At 42.5% G+C, this 20,464-nt stretch overlaps 1 protein-coding gene across 2 annotated transcripts in view; it reads left to right on the top strand.

The window, feature by feature from the left end:
* Positions 1 to 20,464, top strand: part of CFAP74 (cilia and flagella associated protein 74) — a 3,161,205-nt gene that overhangs the window by 1,146,618 nt on the left and 1,994,123 nt on the right. The gene's annotated exons all lie outside the window — the stretch shown is intronic.

Here is a 20,464-nt window from a genome sequence, read left to right as displayed (position 1 = left end):
CAAGTCTAAGAAGAGGAGTCTGTTTGTGCCTTCTACACCATTGGCATCTCCTGTGAAAAGGTCCAAATCTTTGGTTCCATCAGTATCTTTGGAACCGACTGCCTCCACACCTAAATCTCTGGCCCTGAAGGGTCATGTGGAACTGAGTGTATCAACACAGTAATTACAGGTAGAGACATCTACCTCAATGCCAACCTCTTTGACATCGAGTTTACAAGCTGAGGAACCAAGTATTGTAAGTCTTCCGAGAACTTTGTATTCTCCCCCCTAGTTGATCTGGGAGACTACCTTTTCCTTTTTTGGAGAGACCAAAATCACCATCTACCATGTCTGTGCATTCCCATAAAAGTTTAACTGTAGGTGATGTGGAGAGGCTGGTGAATAAAATACCGTGGGCACAAGGATTGTCCAGTGCTTCCTTGACTCCAGTCCTAAGGCTAAACCTCCCTTCATCCCTCCAGGTTTTCCTCCTCTGACTTCATCTGAAGCATTTGAGTCTTCAGCTCTGAGCCTGCTGGTGCTGACTGCATTGGCTCCAGAGTTATCCATGTCTTCAGAACTGTTTTTTGCTCTGAGGTTTGTGGTCCATTTGGATCTGGAGACCAATCAGAGCCAAGTCTGTCCTGTCGGCTCCAAGGGGCACAAGTCGACTCCTATTGTTTCCTAGTCTTCTCTGCACCTTGGGGCATTGGCATAGATCAGCTCTGCTCTGGCTTCTGTCTTAGCATCTGTCTCTTTGGAGTGGGGAGTGACCACGGTTCTGAGTCGGTCTATCTCAGTTCCAGGCTCTGATCCCTCTTCAGTGGGGCCAGCTTTCTAGGTGATGGAGAGAGCTCTGACTGCTGTAGTCAGACAGATGACTCCTTCGACCTTGAAGCAAGTATCCCTTTCTTTGTCACTCCTAGATATTCAGTCTGCACTCCCACTGGGTCAGCGGATGCCGAAACCTCAGGAATCCCAGATAACAGTTCTTTCCTTTTCAGATCATCCCACTGAGGAGGTCCCTAAGAAGAGAAAATGTAAGAGGAAACACTTGGATTCCCAGAGGAATCATTCACCGAAGACACCAACTTCGATGAAGGAGAGGGATCCCCAAGGTCACCCCCTGATGATGTTTCATTTGGAGACATCCTGGAAATACTGAAACAGAGGGGTGACTGAAAGTCCTAAAATCCTTCTTTTGAGGAGTAGGTGTACCTGCAAGCTTTTAGCACTTGACCATCTACCTTTGAGTGATTCCACTCACTGAAAAGCTCATCCAGTTGATCTCTTAGTGGGTGTGGAAGGCCCCTGACACTATAGAACTTATTCCCAGCACACCTGATAAAATCCTATCTGCTCCTGAAGACAAACAAGTTCTAAACTAAAGGGTTAGCTGTGGATGCCATGGTCATGGCAGCAGCCACAGACAAGGGACTGGCTGATGAGGGTTCCTTTATCCATCCACCCATTAGGGAGTCTCGGGTGATGGATAGATTTGGGAAGCAGGTCTATGTATTATCGACCTTCGCCTTACGGTCTTTGAAGTTTCTGGCACACTTCACCAGAAATCAAAGGGATCTGGTCAAGAAATTATCAGTTACCCTGGCAAGATCTGTGTCTGAGGAAGTCCAAGATAAGGTTTCTTCCCAGCTGGCTACTCTGGAGTCTGCGTCTAACTCATCCCATGAGGCTAATTGCTCATGCACTTGAAGGGACCATGAGAGAGGCAGGTTCTCGTGTTGCCATTAGGAGACATGCCTGGATGCACCTATGTGATTTTGCAGAACCATTTAAGTCTTCATTCATCAATGCACACTTTGACAGAGCATCCCTTTTTGGCCCAAAAGTTAAATTAACTCTATCCAGATGTAAAAAGCATGGAAAGACTTTCCTTCATGGGCATATATTTTTCCACTCCCCAGTGATCCCTCTTGAGGAACCAGAAAGGCAGGGGAAAGATGTGGTTCAAAAAATCCTTTTCAGGACACACGTGGAAGCAGTTCTCTTTGGGGATAAGGGGGGAGCTTCAATGGAAGATGGCATCCACTAGACAGAGGTGGCCTGCAGAACAAGGGTTTCAGGGATTCTTTCCTGAATGGTGTCCCTATTGTTTTCCTCTGGAGGCAGTCGTGGGGGCACTTATCCCTGCACCAAAATGCCTGGCTGCAAATAACTGCCGATTGCTGGAACCTGTGTTCTGAGAGACTGCCTTCCAGACTATCTGCAAATATACAGAGTTGAGTATATTTTCTTTGGTTATAGAGTTTAATTGTTGCTTAGATCTCTGTTGAAACTGTTGTCTCTCTGAACTGAGAGACTGATCTGCAAATATACAGAGCTGAGCATATTTTTGTTGGTTTTAGAGATTGTAATGTTAGTTGTTGCTTAGATCTCTGTTGAAACTGTCCCCACCCCCATTTTCTGTCATGTCTTCAGTTGGTATAACTGGCTTTTACAGCTTGTGTGTTATCTAACTCAAGGATCACTTAATTTGACCTGTTAGTAACAGCCTGCATTTAATTGCTGGAACCCGTGTTCGGAGATACTGCCTTCCAGACTATCTGCAAATATAGAGCTGAGTATATTTTCTTTGGTATAGAGTTTGTTAATTGTTACTTAGATCTCTGTTGAAACTGTTGTCTCACTGTTCTGAGAGTCTGATCTGCAAATATACAGAGCTGAGTATATTTTTTTGGTTTTAGAGGTTGTACTGTTAGTTGTTGCTTAGATCTCTGTTGAAACTGTTTTGTCCTATCCACCCACCCTATTTTTGGTTTGTAGTTTAAATTTGGTGGCTTTTACAGTTGCCCACCCAGGGTTGCCAGACGTCCCTATTTGGGCGGGACTGTCCCGAGATCAGCAGCCTGATACCGAGTCCTGCCCTGCCGGTTTAAATCCCGTCCAGCCTCCGCTTTGTTTTTTTTTTTTTTTTTGATTGGCCCGTATACCTGGCATACGGGCCAATCAAAAATCGCTAAATACGGAGCTTCTTGTGTTCTGCATTAAACAGAAGTAGCTCTGTGTTTAATGATTTTTAATTGGCCCGTATTCCGGTATACGGGCTAATCAAAAATCGCTAAACACGGAGCTACTTCTGTTGAATGCGGAACTGCAATGTTCCGCATTAAACACGAGAAGCTCCATGTTTAGCGATTTTTGTTTGGCCCGTATGCCGGTATACGGGCCAATCAAAAATCGCTAAACATGCAGCTACTTGTGTTGAATGCGGAACTGCAATGCATTAAACATGAGAAGCTCCATGCTTAGTGCAGAGCTACTGTTCTTTAATGTGTAACTCTGTTCCGCATTAAAGACCTTTTTTCTTTTTTTTTTGTCCCTACCTGGCTGATTGGAAATCTGGCAACCCTGTGCCCACTGTAGATTTGATCTGGGACACTCCCCCAGTCCCATCTCTTTACCACATTCTACCTACAAACTCTTTCTGCACTTGCTTTTAGTCCTTTTTAATTTAATTGCATTTTTTAAACTATGTTTGGTCTAATATTGCTACATACTCAAGTGTGCTAGCTTGCACTGCATGTGAATTGTTTTTACTACTGTTTTTGCTACTTTTCTGTAAAAAAAAAAAAAACTATAAGCCTGTTTCCTACCTTTCTTGTAACTAGTGTTCCAGATACAGATTTGCTGTATCCAGGACTGTATGTAGCTTCTGAGCCCCCCAAGCCGTTCTGTGTTGGAGGGAAGCCTTCTAGCTTATCAGTGGGAGTGGTAAGCACTAGGTAACCTGTCTACAACATAAGGAGTGGTTCTGGCCCAGAAATTGTAGTTATTGGCCGTTTGGGCAATATCTTCCATCACTCTCAACTTTCTGATTTGAAAGCCTGCATTTGCACTTGTTTCTGTCCTGTAACTCGTGTAGTGCAGATACAGATTCTTAGTTTTAGCACTTAAATTTGCTTATTCATGCTCAGCACTTGTTCAGAACTTGTAAGAACTAAATAAGCCACTAATTACTATAGCACTCAATGTTCCTCATTACCTAGAGGAAAACAGTTTTTGTACTTACTTTTCTCACTTGCTTAGAGAAAAACAGCTCTTGTACTCACTTTCCTCACTTATCTAGAGGAAAATAGTTTTTTTTTATTTAGGCATGTCCAAGGGTCACTTCCCAGTGTTCTCTCCTGTCTATCTGATGAATCTGGGCATCTTGAGGCAATGTAGAAATTGCCTCATGTACACAGATAACCCTCTCCTCCTACCACCCAACACTACAACCTGTGAGAGATGCACTTATCTAGCCAAACTGGAGGTAAAGCTCTCTCCAACCAAGGCTGAACTCGACAGTCCTGAGGAGAAGGTAAACATTTGCACCACACCACACCACACTCATCACATAGTCTCACTAAATCTACACCACCAAAATCCACACATAGTAACCCAAAAACATTCATGGAGGCTCTCAATAATAATCTGTCTAAGCAACAGAGACCTCCAAAGCAGAAATGCAAGCAACCTCCCACCACCAACACAACCCAAATGACACATAGCCCACAGACTCAGTGTGCCACTGGCAAAACTGTACCCAACACACTAGTCATAGGCGACTCTATAGTCAGGCACACTGATGTCCCACTCACCAGGCTAAACAAGGAGAAGGTTACTGTATGCTGCTTGTCGGGTGCCACGATCCGCCACATAACCCACACACTCAGGTCACTCCACAACAAGTACAAATATGACTCTGTCATTGTCCATGTTGGTGTGAATGACCTGAGACGTACCTCCCTGGACTAGCTCTCCGATCTTGTAGCCCAGGCAGATATGACCCTAGCCCTGAGTAGCATTCTGCCATCGCCCAGAATGATACCGCAGTGTAAGGACAAAATGACTGACTTCAACAATTGGTTAAGCTTCTGGTGTCATTCTAAGGGGATCCAGTATCTGTCTGCTTGGGATGACATGGTCGACAGACCACGATGCTTTGCCACAGATGGCCTGCACCTGTTGCCCCTGGGATTCCGGATACTGGCTAAGGCTCTTGCTGCCCCTATAGTGCCTTTTTAGGCAAGGTTCAAATAACAAATTCATCACCATAACAGGAACAGGCAAGCAAAAACTGAGGGTAATGCTATTCAATGCTAGAAGTCTAAATATCAAAATGGAGAACATTGATATCTGTGCAGTGACTGAGACCTGGTTCAAGGCTCCAGAGAGCACCCCTGCACTACCAGACTATAACTCATACCACACTTTTCGGCCATGTAACCTGGACCGAAACACCAAAGGCGGAGGTGTGTCCGTATTCATTAAGGATATCCACACCTCCAGGCTAGTTGCTCAGCATAATGTATCCGAGGTTATCCAAGTGCAACTAACTCTGGTTAAAACTGCAATCCAAATTGTAGCTTGCTACAGATGCCCCACCATGCCCCAGGGTTCCCACTCATCATTTCTTGATGTACTGGAAAATATTAGGATTCAACCAAACACCCTAATAATGGGCGACTTTAACTACCCCACCATTAACTGGGAAAACTACTCGTGTACCAACTCCTTAGCTCAACGCTTTCTGGAATTCATAAACTCCAATGCCCTGGATCAATTTATCCACACCCCCACCAGGGGCAATAATATCCTAGACCTAGTCATTACCAACATGAGTGACCGGTGTTCCACACCTGAAGTCAACTCCTCGTTGGTGCAATCCGACCATAAGCTAATCACCCTTGATATCCACATCCCGCCCCCACCCCCCATTAAGGAAACCCACAGTAAAAAATTTCTCCAAAGCCAACTTCATGCTTCTTAAGACAGAAGTGGTGAACATCATGACACCCATGCAGATTGACAATACAGTTACAACTGCTGAATCCTACACAAATGCACTCTATAAGCACTTACACGAGTGCATGGATTGTGCTATCACAAACAGAACCAAGACACTATCCTCCAAAAAAAGGAAGCCAATCTGGTGGTCCCCTGCCATAAACAAACTGTACAACAGAAGGAAGAAACTGTTGCAAAAGAGAGTAAAATCCCATGAGTGGAGGAGCTCCCTGGTCAGCCTCAGTAAGAAGCTGAGATCCCTTATAAGATCCTCCAAATCTGGCTACGAAAACAAAATCACCACTAATTATAAGGACAACCACAAAGCACTCTATAGCTATGTCAAGAATCTCGATGGCAACACCCAGATCTGCTCTGAGTTACAGCACAAAGGCAAGAAAATTACAGAACCAACTGATATTGCCAACATCCTGGCAGATAGGTTCAGTGCTAACTTTACCCCCCCCCCCGTCACCCCCTAAAGGGCCCATATCTATACAGGAAGAATGCAGAGTCCCTGTAATCACAACTACGCAGCTAAAAGCGGCACTCTCTAAAGCCAAAAACACAGCATCCATGGGACCAGACAACATTCCAGGCTGCGTTTTACACAAACTTCAGAACAAACTGGCTCCCCACTTAAGCACCATGTTCAATAATAGCCTTGCATTAGGCTTTGTGCCCACTGAATGGCACACAGCAACAGTTATCCCACTCCACAAAGGGGGAGCCACCACTGATCCCGGGAACTATCAACCTATTAGCCTGACGAGCCTGGTCTGCAAGGCCATGGAATGCATCATCATGGAACTTATAAACAAAGACATTGGTAACCTCCAAACTCTGGATCCCACCAAGTTCGGGTTTGTGAAAGGCAGATCATGCCTTTTGAACCTGATTGACTTCTTTGAGGCAGTCACCAAAGCCGTAGATGAGGGTAAGGTGGTTCACACAGCCTATCTTGACCTCGCCAAGGCTTTCAACACCATCCCCCATTCTGGAATTATAGCTAAACTCACTAAACTAGGTATAAATCCCTACATCACAAGATGGGTTGCCAACTGACTCACTGACAGAACCCACACTGTAAAAGTTGCAGACTCCAAATCTGACCTCAAAGCAGTGACAAGTGGAGTACCACAGGGTTCCATCCTGGGACCTCTCCTGTTTGGTATCTACTTCTCCGAAGTACAGTCTAACACAGAAGGCCTCTGGCTAACGAAGTTCGCAGATGACTGCAAATTAGGAGCCATAGTCAAGCCCCCAAATGATGTGGACATCCTACAGAAGGGCCTCGCTGAGACAGATGCCTGGTGTCAGAGCCATGGCCTCAAGCTCAATGCCAAAAAGTGCAGTGTCATCCCCTTTGGTAAAAACTCTGTACTCATAAACTACCATGTAGTCAGCAATCTACTTAACACTGAATGTGGGATAAGAGACCTTGGGACCCAGGTGGACGGTAGTCTCTCCTTTGATAGTCACATAGCCACAGTAATTGGGAAGTCCTTCTACAAGACACACCTCATCACAAAAGGGTTCTCATCCAGGAAAAAAGAGGTCATGGTTCCCCTCTGTTCGACACTCATTAGACCCATTATAGAGTACAATGCCCCTTTTGGAATGTACCTCACAAGACATCTGCAGCAGCTGGGTAGGCCACAGAAGTACCTCACAAAAAGGATTACTGACCTCAAACAAATACCCTACACTGACCGCCTCAAAAAACTCCAGCTTTACTCCATAGCATATCGCCTACTCTGAGATGATCTCTGCCTAACATATAAAGCTATGTCAAACCAAGAGCTGTTGGACATGCTACACCTAAAGAAATCCCAATCCCTCTGAGATACACGCCCTAGGGAACTAAACCTTGTCACCACAATAAACAGGACATGCTGGAGGGATAGATTCCTGTCCCAAAGACTTCCCATACTCTGGAACAGGCTACCCATCTACGTCAAGCAAAGTTCTTCATCAGCACTCTTCAATAAAAATCTTGATGAGTGGATAGGAAATAGGAAATACACCCCGGGGATCACTTCTGTCTCTCTTCTCGACAGTGGCACAGGAAAATAACTTTCTTGGGTGGCGTACGCCAGGGAACCTTGTTGGCTAGGCTTACGTAGGCCCTTGGGCTGATAGCCTAGTACCTACCTATGAACCTATGATGCTTGGGTGCAGAGGATCATTTCCAGATGTTATTCAGTTCCCTTTACCTTTCTTCACCTGTATGCAAGAAAATCCCTGATGTTCCAACCAGTCAGAGGGAATGAGCAGTTCTAGAAATCCAAAACCTGCTAAGAAAGAGTCATCCAAGAAGTCCCACCAGTCCAGCTGGTATCCGGAACTTACTCAAGATTCTTTTTAACTGCCAAAAAAGACAGGGGACTGGAGACCAATTTTGGATCCAAGTGTAATAAACAAGTCAGTTCAACAAAGCAAATTCTGGATGGTCATGGTACAGTCCATGCTTCCATTTCTGGAAAAGGATGACTGCATTTGCTTAGTAGATCTTCAGGATGCATATTATCATATAACAATGGATAAATGTTCCAGAAAGTTTCTCCACTTCTGGCTGGCAAGCAATAACTACCAATTCAGAGCTCTGCCCTTTGGCCTCACCACAGTCCCCCGGGTGTTCACCAAATGTATGGCAGTAATAGCAGCTCACTTGAGACTGCAAGGATTCAGAGTGTTTCCATATCTAGGCGATTGGCTCATTACCACCCCAACTAGGAACCACTTGTTACAAGTGAGGGATCACATACTTCATGTTTGTTCCTTTCTGGGAATAACTGAAAATTACAAAAAATCAAAACTGACCCCAACACAGAATTTAGAATTCATAGGAGTGCTCCTAAATACCTGTACTTCCATAGCATCTTGTTCCCCTTTGAGGTTACAGAAAATAAAAATTCAGGTCCAGAATATCATCAACTATAGAAAAGTCAGCACTCTTTAAGTCTTACAAGCACTAGGCTCCATGGTGGCAACAATAACTCTGGTTCCCTTAGCAAGATTCCACATGAGAGTACTACAATGGCTGCTTGGAATCTCAGTGGTCGATGTTACACCAGTCCATATCAGATCTGATCTTGATCACCAATCTTTGCAGAAAAGATTTAGCTTGGTGGATACACTCCAAAGATATTCTTCTAGGCCGCCCCTTTGTCCCACCACCCCAAAGTCATAGTGGCCACAGATGCCTCCCAGAGAGGGGTGGGGGGGGTATTATCTGGGAAAGACTGCCCAAGGCATTTGGTCCCTTGCAGAGGCCAACTTACATATCAATGTCCTGGAGTTAAGGGCAGTGCTTTTAGCACTGCAAGCCTTTCAGACTATTCTTCCTTCGGGAACAATTGCGATTCAAACAGACAATATGTCAGTGGTTTGGAATATTAACAAACGGGGAGGAACCAAATCCTATCCCTTATGTCGAGAAGCTGTTAGAGTGTGGCAGTGGGCGATCTCTTCCAACCACTTTCTGATAGCAATGCACATTCTGGAGATTTCCAATGCACTAGCAGACAAACTAAGCAGGTGAATTTTTCTGGCTCACGAGTGGTCACTTAATCCAAAGGTAACAGAAAAGATTTTTCATCAGTGGGGCAAACCTTGCTGTGACCTATTTGCCTCTTCCCACAACAACCAGTGCAGCAACTATTCTGCCCTGATCCCCCCCCCCCCTCTGGGGGAGTCTCCAAGAGATGCTCTTCTACACACTTGGCCCTGCAGACTGCTATATGCCTTTCCCCCATTTCTCCTAATTCCAAAATTCCCACAGAAAGCAATCAGGCTGAAGAACAAAGTAATCCTTATTGCATCTTATTGGCCTCGACAGGTATAGTTCCCCTTCCTTTGGCCTTATGTGATTCAACAACCTTGGATTCTGGACCCAGCTCCAGATCTTCTGTCCCATCCATAGGGACTACTTCATCTGAACATTATGAACCTCAAGCTAACAGCTTGTTTCCTCCAGTTCCATTGATAGCCAGGCTGCCTTCACTTTCTTCCCAGGTATGCCATATTCTCCTGGCCTCACATAAACTAGCTACATGCAAACTTTGCTTGCAAATGGAGGAGGTTTCCTTTTTGGGCGTGTTACAACAACATTGATCCTTTTTCAGCGCCCATCGATAAAGTCCTAGAATTTTTAGCTTCACTTTTTGAGGCAGGTGCTTCCCAGTCTACCACAAAAATTCAGTCATCAGCTATTTCTAATATCCATATTGGTTTTAAAGAATACTCCTTGGCTTCTCCTAAGCTTTGCAAAGCCTTCATAAAAGGAACTCTGTTGCTAAAACTCCCTTACAAACATCCTACCACACCTTGGGATCTAAACTTAGTATTACAAACTATTGTTTATCCTTCCTTTGAACTATCAGCTGAATGTCATCTAAAGTTCCTATCCTGGAAAACTATATTTTTAGTGGCAGTAACTTCTGCCAGAAGGATTTCAGGAATACAATCGTTATCATTTAGACCTCCTTACCTGATTTTCCACAACGATAGAGTTTCACTGAGAACCAACCCTTACTTTTTAACTAAGGTAGTGTCAGAGACCAATATCAACCAGACTATTAATTTACCAGTGTTTTTCTCAATTTTGCTAACAATGGTGAATATTGCTTACATTTATTAGTTGTTCACAGACAATTACATTTCTATCTGCACAGAACTAAGAATTTCAGAAAATTTGACCAACTATTTGTGTCATTCTCATCTACAAAATTTGGACAATCAATGAGCAAAGTGACGCTAGGCAGATGGCTCAAAGAATGAATTTCTTTTATCTATAATAATAAGAAAATTAATTTGCCTAGGCCTTTAAAGGCACATTCTGCAAGAGCTGTAGCTACTTCAGCAGTTTTTCAATCTAAAGCTTCTATGGATGATGTTTGTGCAAAAGCAACTTGGGCTACCCCTTATACCTTTATTAGTCATTACATATTGGATATGGTCTGCAGGGGAAGAGCATCTTTTGGTTCTGTGGTACTCAGGATTGGGTAGCTGAAGACTCTGTTCCATATGTTGAGGATAAAATGAAAATTGACAAAATCAGATAAATAAGCTATGGACTTACCAGAATGTTCCATCTGTGTTGTCCATTTTCATTTATCCTTGACTCCCTTGCCTCCTTCCCCTTGCCCTTTGAAGCCTTTGATGGGATGCATAATGACTTTTTCCATTAGTGTTACTTGTATATGGTTACAGATATGGACTCTGTGAAAGCTTTTGGGTTGCTATATTCTTTGTCTGTGCTTTATGCAAACTTGATATGAGGTAACTGGGAAAGGAGCATTTTGGGTAAGAGTAAAGCTCGAGAGATTTTGGCCAGTGTGAGTTGTGGTATTGGCCGAGTTCAGATGCTCAGAACCAAACCCATATGTGGGGGATAAATGAAAATGGACAACACAGATGGAATGTTATGGAAAGTACATAACTTCTTTATATATTTATGTGTGTATGTGTGGTTCTATTGTGTATGATCAAACTGATTTTATGTTAAATTGGATGCACTGACAAAAAAAGTTCGAACATACACAATACCAAAAAACAAAAAAATATTGAATGAAATAATATCAGGAAAGGAAAACTGTTTCCTCCCCCGATATTTGCACTAAACCCTCCACAACACCAGCCTCAAATATATCTGTGGAACCCCCTCTGCACCCCCTTAGAAAAGGATGCTAACCTTAAACCTAATGCTGCTCCTTCTCTCAACCCTAACTCTATATCTTTCCTTCATAAAAGCCTTCCCATAACACTACCACTACACAAGACACACTCAGACACACAGCTTTCGGAAACACATTAAACAACAATATATCTATCTCCTAACCTAACCTAATCCTAAAGTATACAAACTTGCACACAAACACAAAACCTATCCTTCACTCATCCCCCTCCCTAACTCTGACTCACATACACACGGACAAACACTCTCATCCCTCCATCCCCATTTACCTGCCTTGATATTACACACCATTGACATTTCCACTGCTTGGCTATCCATACCATCAACATTAAAACATGTGTGTGTGCATTATATGTATACACACACACGCACACACATATATATATATATATATATATATATATATATATATATATATATATATATATGCATGTGTATGTATGGGTCTACTCTGTTTCATTGAAAGCTCATTTCACTGAATTTTAATTCACCCTCACCAAATCGCTGAAAGCTCAAATTACTGAAAACTCATTTCACCGAATCTCATAAAGTACTGGCACTGTGTAGAGTACTGTAAGGCAAGTAAAAGGTATATGTCCTTTTCCCCGCTGCAGTGCGATCTTGGAGTTAGTATATATATTTTGTGGTGGGCAAAGATTTTACAGAGGTGGAAGTTACTAAACAGAAAGCACACATGCAAATGAGTGGATTGTACAGGTAGCAGTTATGTACAGAAATTGTTTTCTCATTTCAGTAAAAAAGTTGAGAATATTAGGTTTTGGGATAGTATTTTACAGTGAAAAAGTTTTAACCCTGTGATGAGCATGTAGAGGACTAGGAGGACTGGTTAAGATGTTGTTGAAACAGTGATTTTATATATGTGCATATATATATATATAGATATCATGGGTGGCTGGTTCAGGCATAGCTGTTAGGAGATATACCTGGATGCACCTTTGTGACTTTGTGGAGCCTTTCAAGTATTCCTTCATTAATGCTTCTTTTGATGGAACATCTTTGTTTGGCCCTTCTGGAAAGGAAATGCTTTCCTGTTAGTGAACAGGAAGGAAAGACCCTGTCTCCTTTAGGGGATATGTTTTTTTTACACATCAACAATTCTTTTCCAGGAATAGAAGAAGAGCCAAGAAAATGAGGTTTCATAAGTCTCAGGGTCCTTTCCAGGATTCATGCTTAGATAACTCCCAGGGGCAGAGGGTGGAGTTCAAATGTAAGATGCTGTTCTCATGGTAGAGGAGGCCTGCATAACCAGGGTTTCTGAGATTCCTTTTCGGATAAACCCTTCCAACCCTCCTGAAAGGTTGCCTGACTGCTCACCTCTGGAAGCAGTTTTTTTTTTGTGTGTGTGTGTGTGGGGGGGGGGGGGGCACTTGTCTCTGCTTAAAATTATATCCAGAGGTTACTATATGCATTTTTACAGATTGACCCAACAAACAGAAAAAGACCAACTGATGTCCCACCCAGTCAGAGGGAGGCAGCGACTCAAGAAATTTGAAAGCTGCTAGACAAAAGAGTCTTCCAGGAAGTCTCACCAGACTAGAAAGGATTTGGAACTTACTCAAAATTTTTTTTAGTGGAAAAGAAAACCGGTGACCCGAGACCAATTCTGGATCTAAGCAAACTAAATCAGTTTATAAAGAAGTCAAAGTTCCAAATAGTCATTGTTCAGTCCATTCTTCCATTTGTACACAATGATGATTGAATGCACTCCACTGATCTTCAGGGTATGTACTACCACATCAAGATGAACAGACACTCCAACAGATTTCTACGCTTTTGGCTACAAGCCTTCTCTATCAGTTTAGAGCCCTGCCCTTTGTTCTCATCATGTCTCCTAGGGTTTTTACCAAACATACGGCAGTGGTGACAGGTGACTTTAGATTGCTGTGATTCTAAGTGCTTCCATACCTAGATGACTGGCTCCTCACTGCCCCAACCAAGCATCTCCTGGAAAAATCCAGGAACTACTTGCTTCAGTTATGTCAGTCCCTAGGCATCTCAGCCATCATATGCAAATCTCTTCTTCATCCTGCTCAGATACTGCAGTTCAGAGGTGCCCAGCTGAACACAGTGAGTCAGATAGCTTGTCTTCCACTTCATCAAGTAAGGATAATCAGGTGCCAGGTGGAGCAAATTATTCCACACCATTCTCCCCCAACCTTATTTATTCTTCAGGCCCTAGTGTCAATGGCAGCTGCCATAACCTTAGTTCCTATGGCCTGGTTTTATATGCTTATCCGTCAGTGGATGCTAGTTGTTCAGTGGTCAAGTTTTCATTCCTTGTCCTTTCCATTCAAATTCACTTGAGTATGCGGAGACCATCTACGTTGGTGGATAGAGTTGGAGGAAGTTTTCTAAGGCCACCCTTTTAGCCACGATAACCATGGATGCCTCTCAGCTTGGGGGGGCAGTTGTTGGGTGGATGATCCAAGGCATGTGGTTTCCAGAAGAGACCAATTCACATATCACTGTCCTAGAGATGAGAGTGGTCCTCCTAGCTTTGCAGGCCTTCCAAGACATTCTTCCTCTTGGACGATTGCAAAAAAAACCTTCCAAGACATTCTTCCTCTTGGACGATTGCAAAAAAAAAAAAAATGTCTTTGGTTTGATACATGAACAGACAAGGGGAACCTGATCTTACCCCCTTTGTTGCATGTCAGTGAGAGTGTGGTAGTGGACGATCTCCTCCAACCACTTTCTTATAGCAATGCACATACCAGAAAAGTCCAGTATTCTAGCAGACAAACTCAGCAGGTCCATTCTGATGCCTCACAAGTGATCTCTCAGTCAATCAGTAGTGGAGAGGATTTTCAATTGTTGGGGCCAAGCTTCCTGTGACCTGTTTGCATCTCCCCACAACAAGAAGTGCAGCAGGTTCATTGCTCTAATCCCCCCTCAGGGGGGATCACTGAGAAATGCGCTAGTCCATGATTGACCCTCCAGTCTCCTTTATGTTTATCCTCCAATACCTCTAATTTCCAGATTCTTACAGAAGACACTCTGTTTAAAGAGCACAGTTATCCTCATTGTCTTCTTTTGGCCTTGTCAAATGTGGTTCCCCTTCCTTTGGTCTCACATTCGTTGTCCACCAGGGATATTGGACCTCAGTCCAAACCTGCTTTTTCACCTATCTGGATGGATTATCCAGACATTCCAAGCCTCAGATTGACCGCATGGTTTCTCCAGTTCCACTGATAGCTAGACAGCCCAGGCTTTCCTTGCCAGTCTGGCAGGTACTTCTTTTTTCCCACAAGACCTCTTCAAGGAAGATTTACAAAAGTAAATGGAAAAGATATTCTATTTGGGCTCTACAGAGGGAATTGGACCCGTTCACTGCTTCTGTTTCTGTTTTCCTAGAATTTTTTGCATCTATTTTTCAAGAAGGAGCTAGTTTTTCTACTTCAAAGTGTAATTGGCAGCTATATCTAATTTTCATTCAGAAGAAAATGCTTCCTTATTAGCTTCTTCAAAGTTGTGCAAAGCTCACTAGTTTCTAAAATTAATCTGTCCAAGTGGCTTACTGATTACATTTCCTTTGTTTATGGTCAGCAAGGTTAATTCCTACACAGCGCTCCTAAAGCACATTCCAGCATGTCCGTGGCTTCTTCTATTAAAGATATTTGCACATCAGCTACTTGTACTGCTTCATAGGTTCATAGATTAGTACTAGGCTAATTGCCCTGGTGGGCCATTTTAAGCCTAGCCAGTTACCCCATGTGAGAATTGAACCCTGCACCTTGTGTCTGCAAGGTTAACACCTTAACCATTATGCCAGTCTCCCACCTCATACCTTTATTGCTGATTGCAAATTGGATTTCGCTTCCAGGAGCAGAGCTGACTTTTGTTCTGCAGTACTCCGGAATATCCTTCTATGAGTTTCCCCCAAGGTTCATGTAGCCCAATTGTTGAGGAACAAATGAAAAGGACATCATCGGATATTGAAGTTATGTACTCACCATAACTATATTTATGTGTTGTCCATTTTCATTCTTCCTCAACTCCCCACCCTCCTTCCCCCTTCCTATCATCTCCTGGAGTGACTTTATGGTTATTGTGAAACTTCTGTTACAGGTCTGAGTCCCAGTCCTGCTATTACTGTTCTTACTTTGAGTATGCTTAGGATTAATTACTCCTAGAGCTTATAAGGCAGCTAAGTCGATCTGAGGTGTAGCAGTCTGACATGGGCATTATGGGTAGAGGGAGGAGCTCAAGAGTTAGATCCGAGAGTTTTGTAAATGTGGCTGAGTTGGATCTGAGTTTGGATCTGTGACCCAGTCATTGAGGAAGAATGAAAATGGACAACACCGATGCATAGTTGTGGTGAGTACATATCCTTAATTTTTATTATTTTAAAACATAGTAATGAGTTTTGAAGTTGTGGACTGCTTTTTAACTTTCTTTAATCCTAGATTTTATTTCATTGGCCTGTTTTTGTAACGAGCAATAACGTTAAGACAACCTATTATCTCTGTTTATCTTTGTCCCTTTTACCACTTTTCTTGACCAACATTTCCTGCTGGACTTGTATGACTTTGTAAGTTTGAACCTATTATCCTTATATACATATCTCTGCTATTTAACCAGCTTACTGTGATATGCAGTGCCACCTACAGAATAACCCTTATATCCAGTCCTCTTACTAAATCTTTCTCAGCATTACCATACTACATCTGTTTATACCCGCTTATCTTTGCACTTTCAAAGAACAATATGGGTGCTTTTCAGTTTGTCAGGTAGTTAGGGTGCCGAATTTGTTGTGGTGTGATGAAAGTGATTGTAAGTGAGTGTGAACATTAATGTGTGTGAAGTGATCTGATGAATTGTGCTCTGGTATTTGGTACGTGTGTGATGTTGTGTATACTTTGGTGGCTGTATATATAAGTATGTATGCATATGTGCATATATGTTGTGTGTTACAAGCTGGTGCTATGTTATAAAGCTGTATATACATTACTTTTTACCCACACACGTGTGTGTGTGTGTAAATATATATATATATATATATATATATATATATATATATATATATAGAGAGAGAGAGAGAGAGAGAGATGTATTTATTTATTGCCTTTGTTAACAGGGATTTTCTGACTGGGCACAGGGATTTTCTGACTGGGCACAAAATGATCCCTTTTCAGTGGAGGTCTGGGAAGAAAAGCTCCACATGGTGATTTTGATGAGCATTATTGAGAAATTGAATTAACAAATAATTATTAACAAGATTAGCAATGTTTATTTCAGAAGACATAAACATTTCAGACACAATATATTCTAACATCATTGCTAAAAACAATGCATTAATTTCAGAGACAATATATTCTAACATCATTGATAAAAACAAACTGTTCAATCTCAGCCTTACTACAGGATATGTGCCCAAAGAGTGGCGTACAGCAACAGTGGTCCCTCTCCATAAAGGTGGTGCCTCAACGGATCCTGGAAACTATCGCCCCATAAGCCTGACTAGCTTGGTCTGCAAAGCTATGGAAAGGATCATCATGGACCTCATAAATAAAGATATTGGGGACCTACAAACACTGGATCCTACCCAGTTCGGCTTTGTTAAGGGCAGATCCTGCCTCTTAAACCTGGTTGATTTCTTTGAAACAGTCACCAAGGCCATTGACGAGGGGAAGGTGGTCCACACAGCCTACCTGGACCTCGCAAAAGCCTTCGATACAATACCCCACTCGGGCATTATAGATAAGCTCACCAGCTTAAATATAAACCCCTATGTCACTAGATGGATTGCAAACTGGCTCAAGGACAGAACCCACATGGTTAGAATTGCTGGAGCCATGTCAGACTCCAAACCATTTACAAGTGGTGTCCCACAAGGCTCAGTCCTGGGACCTCTCTTGTTCGGTATATATTTCTCGGAGGTACAGGCCAACACGGAAGGACTGTGGCTGACCAAGTTCACAGATGACTGCAAACTGGGCGCCAAAGCATCCTCCAAAAGGGCCTCATAGAAACAGACAACTGGTGCCAGAGCCATGGCCTCAAGCTAAATGCCAAAAAGTGTATAGTCATCCCCAATGGCAAAAACAAAGTGCCCACAAATTACCACATAGGTGGTAATCCATTAAGTACAGAAGAAGTAATTAGTGGCCTGGGGACCTAAGTTGATAGCAATCTCTCATTTGACAACCATGTGGCCAAAGTGGTTAGAAAAACATTTTATATAGCCCACCTAATCATGAAGGGATTCACATCATCGTGCCTCTTTACTCATCCCTCATCAGGCCCATAATTGAGTACAGTGCCCCTTTTGGGATGTACCTTACCAGACACCTGCAGCAACTGGAAAGACCCCAAAAGTACCTCACCAAGAGGATCAAAGGGCTCAAACAGATGCCATATGCTGCCCGGTTAAAGAAACTCCAGCTCTACTCAGTGGCATACCACCTGTTCAGAGGCGATCTGTGCCTGACGTATAAAGCCATGTCCAACCCGGAATTAATGGACATGCTGCACCTCAGAAAATCCAAATCCCATCGAGCTACGCTCGAGACTTGAACCTCAGCACTGAAATAAATAGGACATGCTGGAGGGACAGATTCATAACCCAGAGGCTCCCTTCACTCTGGAATAAAATCCCAGTCCAGGTTAGGCAGAGTCCCTCATTGACTCTCTTCAAGAGGAATCTTGATGAGTGGATGGGAGATCGTAGGTTTACCCCGGGTTATCACTTCTGTGTCACTGTTAGACAGAGGCACAGTACACTAACCTCGAAAAAGGGCATAGCAAAATAAATTTAAAATGGGTGGCGAAAGCCTAACACATTCTGGCTAGGCTCATAAATGCCCTAGGGCAGATAGCTTAGTATGAACCTATGAACCTATAATGCATTAGACATTAAGAAAGCTAAGTAGCATGGAGAAAAATAGTTAATAAATACAACATTATTGGGAAAAATCAAATAGTTTTAGCTAAGAGTTGTGGAAAACAGGAGCAGAGTTTTTTTGAGTATAAAGAAGAAAGAAAAATAATGCAGAGGGAAAGATAGGGTTAGGTCAAAATAGAGTGAGAGAGAGTGACTGTGTGTCTAGGGAGAAAAAAGAATAAGAAAGGGATTAAGATGTTTAGGAGTGAGTCTAAGTGTAGACAGAAAACAGTAAGAGAAGGAGTAAAATTTTGAATTAAGAAATAAATATCTGAATCACGTGTGGGTAATAAGATCTAGAGTGTATGCTTAGTGATGTGAAGTAGTAGAAATATAGTTCTAGGGATAGTGGCTGAGCTAAGATGGTAAGGTTGGAAGGCAGTGAAAGAGATAGAAAAGTTGTAACACTTAACTATGATAGCATATCTCTTTTGTCATAGGGACAGAAAGATGTAAGAGGAGTTGGGTGATTAGGGTTAAGATAGTATTTACATTTTCCCATATTTCATATTATGTGGGGTCGGCGCAGTGGTGCTGCGGTTAATGTTGTCACCTCACAGCAAGAGGTTCTCCTGTTTGATTCTCGGCCGGGGTGCCTTCTGTGCGGAGTTTGCATGTTCTCCCTGCATCCGCGTGGGTTTCCTCTGTGTACTCCAGTTTCCTCCCACATTCTAAAGACATGCGACTGGAGCGTTTCTCCCCAGGCTTCCACTGAAAATAGGCTCTGTGTAGCCCGGTCAACAAATGTTAAATAAAAATAAATAAATAACTAAATGTGCCATCCAGGAGAGGAGCACTGACATAATTGTTAGGTAGATAAGCTTTTATGTTTTTTTGAAGGAGAGTTTGGAATATTTTTGCCTGAGGGAGAGTGGGATGTCATTCTATATTTTAGAGATATGAAAAAAGAAAGAAAAACTATGTGACCTGTCCGGAGTCAGTAGATGGGATTAACAAGCCTAATACACACAGATACTGTGGCAATGTGGGAGTTATTGGGGTACATGGTGATTAAGTGGCAAAAGGTTTCTCTGTGTTGTAAGGTTATATTTTAATGTGCTGGTTAGTGGGGTGACAAAATAGTGCTTGGAGTATCAGGCCAACTAATTAAATGTTTACCCATTTATATACTTATTTTTTAACATGTTTAATGTTTTTTCGACTGAAAAAGCTAACTTTTAAAACATATCCAGAAATAATGCTTAATTACTGTTGGCACAATTGTATCTATCTTACATGTATTTTTAACTGGACATCAATCAAGGGCAGGGAAGTATTGTAATGGGACCACCCCCGGCAGTCTAAATCTATAGACATGCCCCTAGACAGGTACCACCCCATACACATCCCCTGAACTTTGTATAAATTCAGATCAGCTGGTCTCAGTGAATTAAACAGCACTCATCTGCCTTGGACTGAAGAATAATAAAATACTTTTATTGGAAAAATGGGATCCAGATGTTTCTTCTTTTACCATTTAATTGAGATTTCTTCCTTGTATCCAGCAAACATAGCTAATTCAACACCAGCATTGCCTTAACCAGCCATCCTGATATGTACATGAGCAACATTAATTAGCCACTCAGAGTGCAACAGACAGGGGGCACTCTGGCCACTGTAAACACACTTTGTGTTTTAGTGAATCAAGGCACATTGAGGCTTGAAACTGACAGGATTAATCTCTATAACTCTTCACAGGGTATCAAGGTCCTCTCTATTTGAATATTTTGGAGATATGGATTGAGAAGAGAGAATCAACAGCTGTATAGTTTGATTCAGTGACTTGAAGATGGAGTTTCCCTGTAGATCGGATAGGCCTGGTTGGGGTGTAAAGCTGAATGAGATTACCAATGGATGGACATTTTTCTGATTTATAGACTAGGTCATGAGTTATAAGGAGCTGCGAGTATATAAGATGGTTTAGAAGTTCGAGCCATGCTAATTCTTTGTGTACTATGCAGTGATGAATCTTATAGGCATGGTTTGTAGCAAATTTAGCAATTTTATAGTAACATTGGTATAATTTGTTTAGCAGGGTGCGTTATAGATAAGTAAATATTAGAGCTGAATAAGAGGAGTGTAGGCAGGAGATG

Source organism: Protopterus annectens, chromosome 2.part1, assembly GCF_019279795.1.
Source record: "Protopterus annectens isolate FY-2018-M chromosome 2.part1, PAN1.0, whole genome shotgun sequence".
NCBI lineage: Eukaryota > Metazoa > Chordata > Ceratodontiformes > Protopteridae > Protopterus > Protopterus annectens.
Note: the sequence above shows the minus strand (reverse complement) of the source record. Positions and strands in the feature narration are given on the sequence as shown.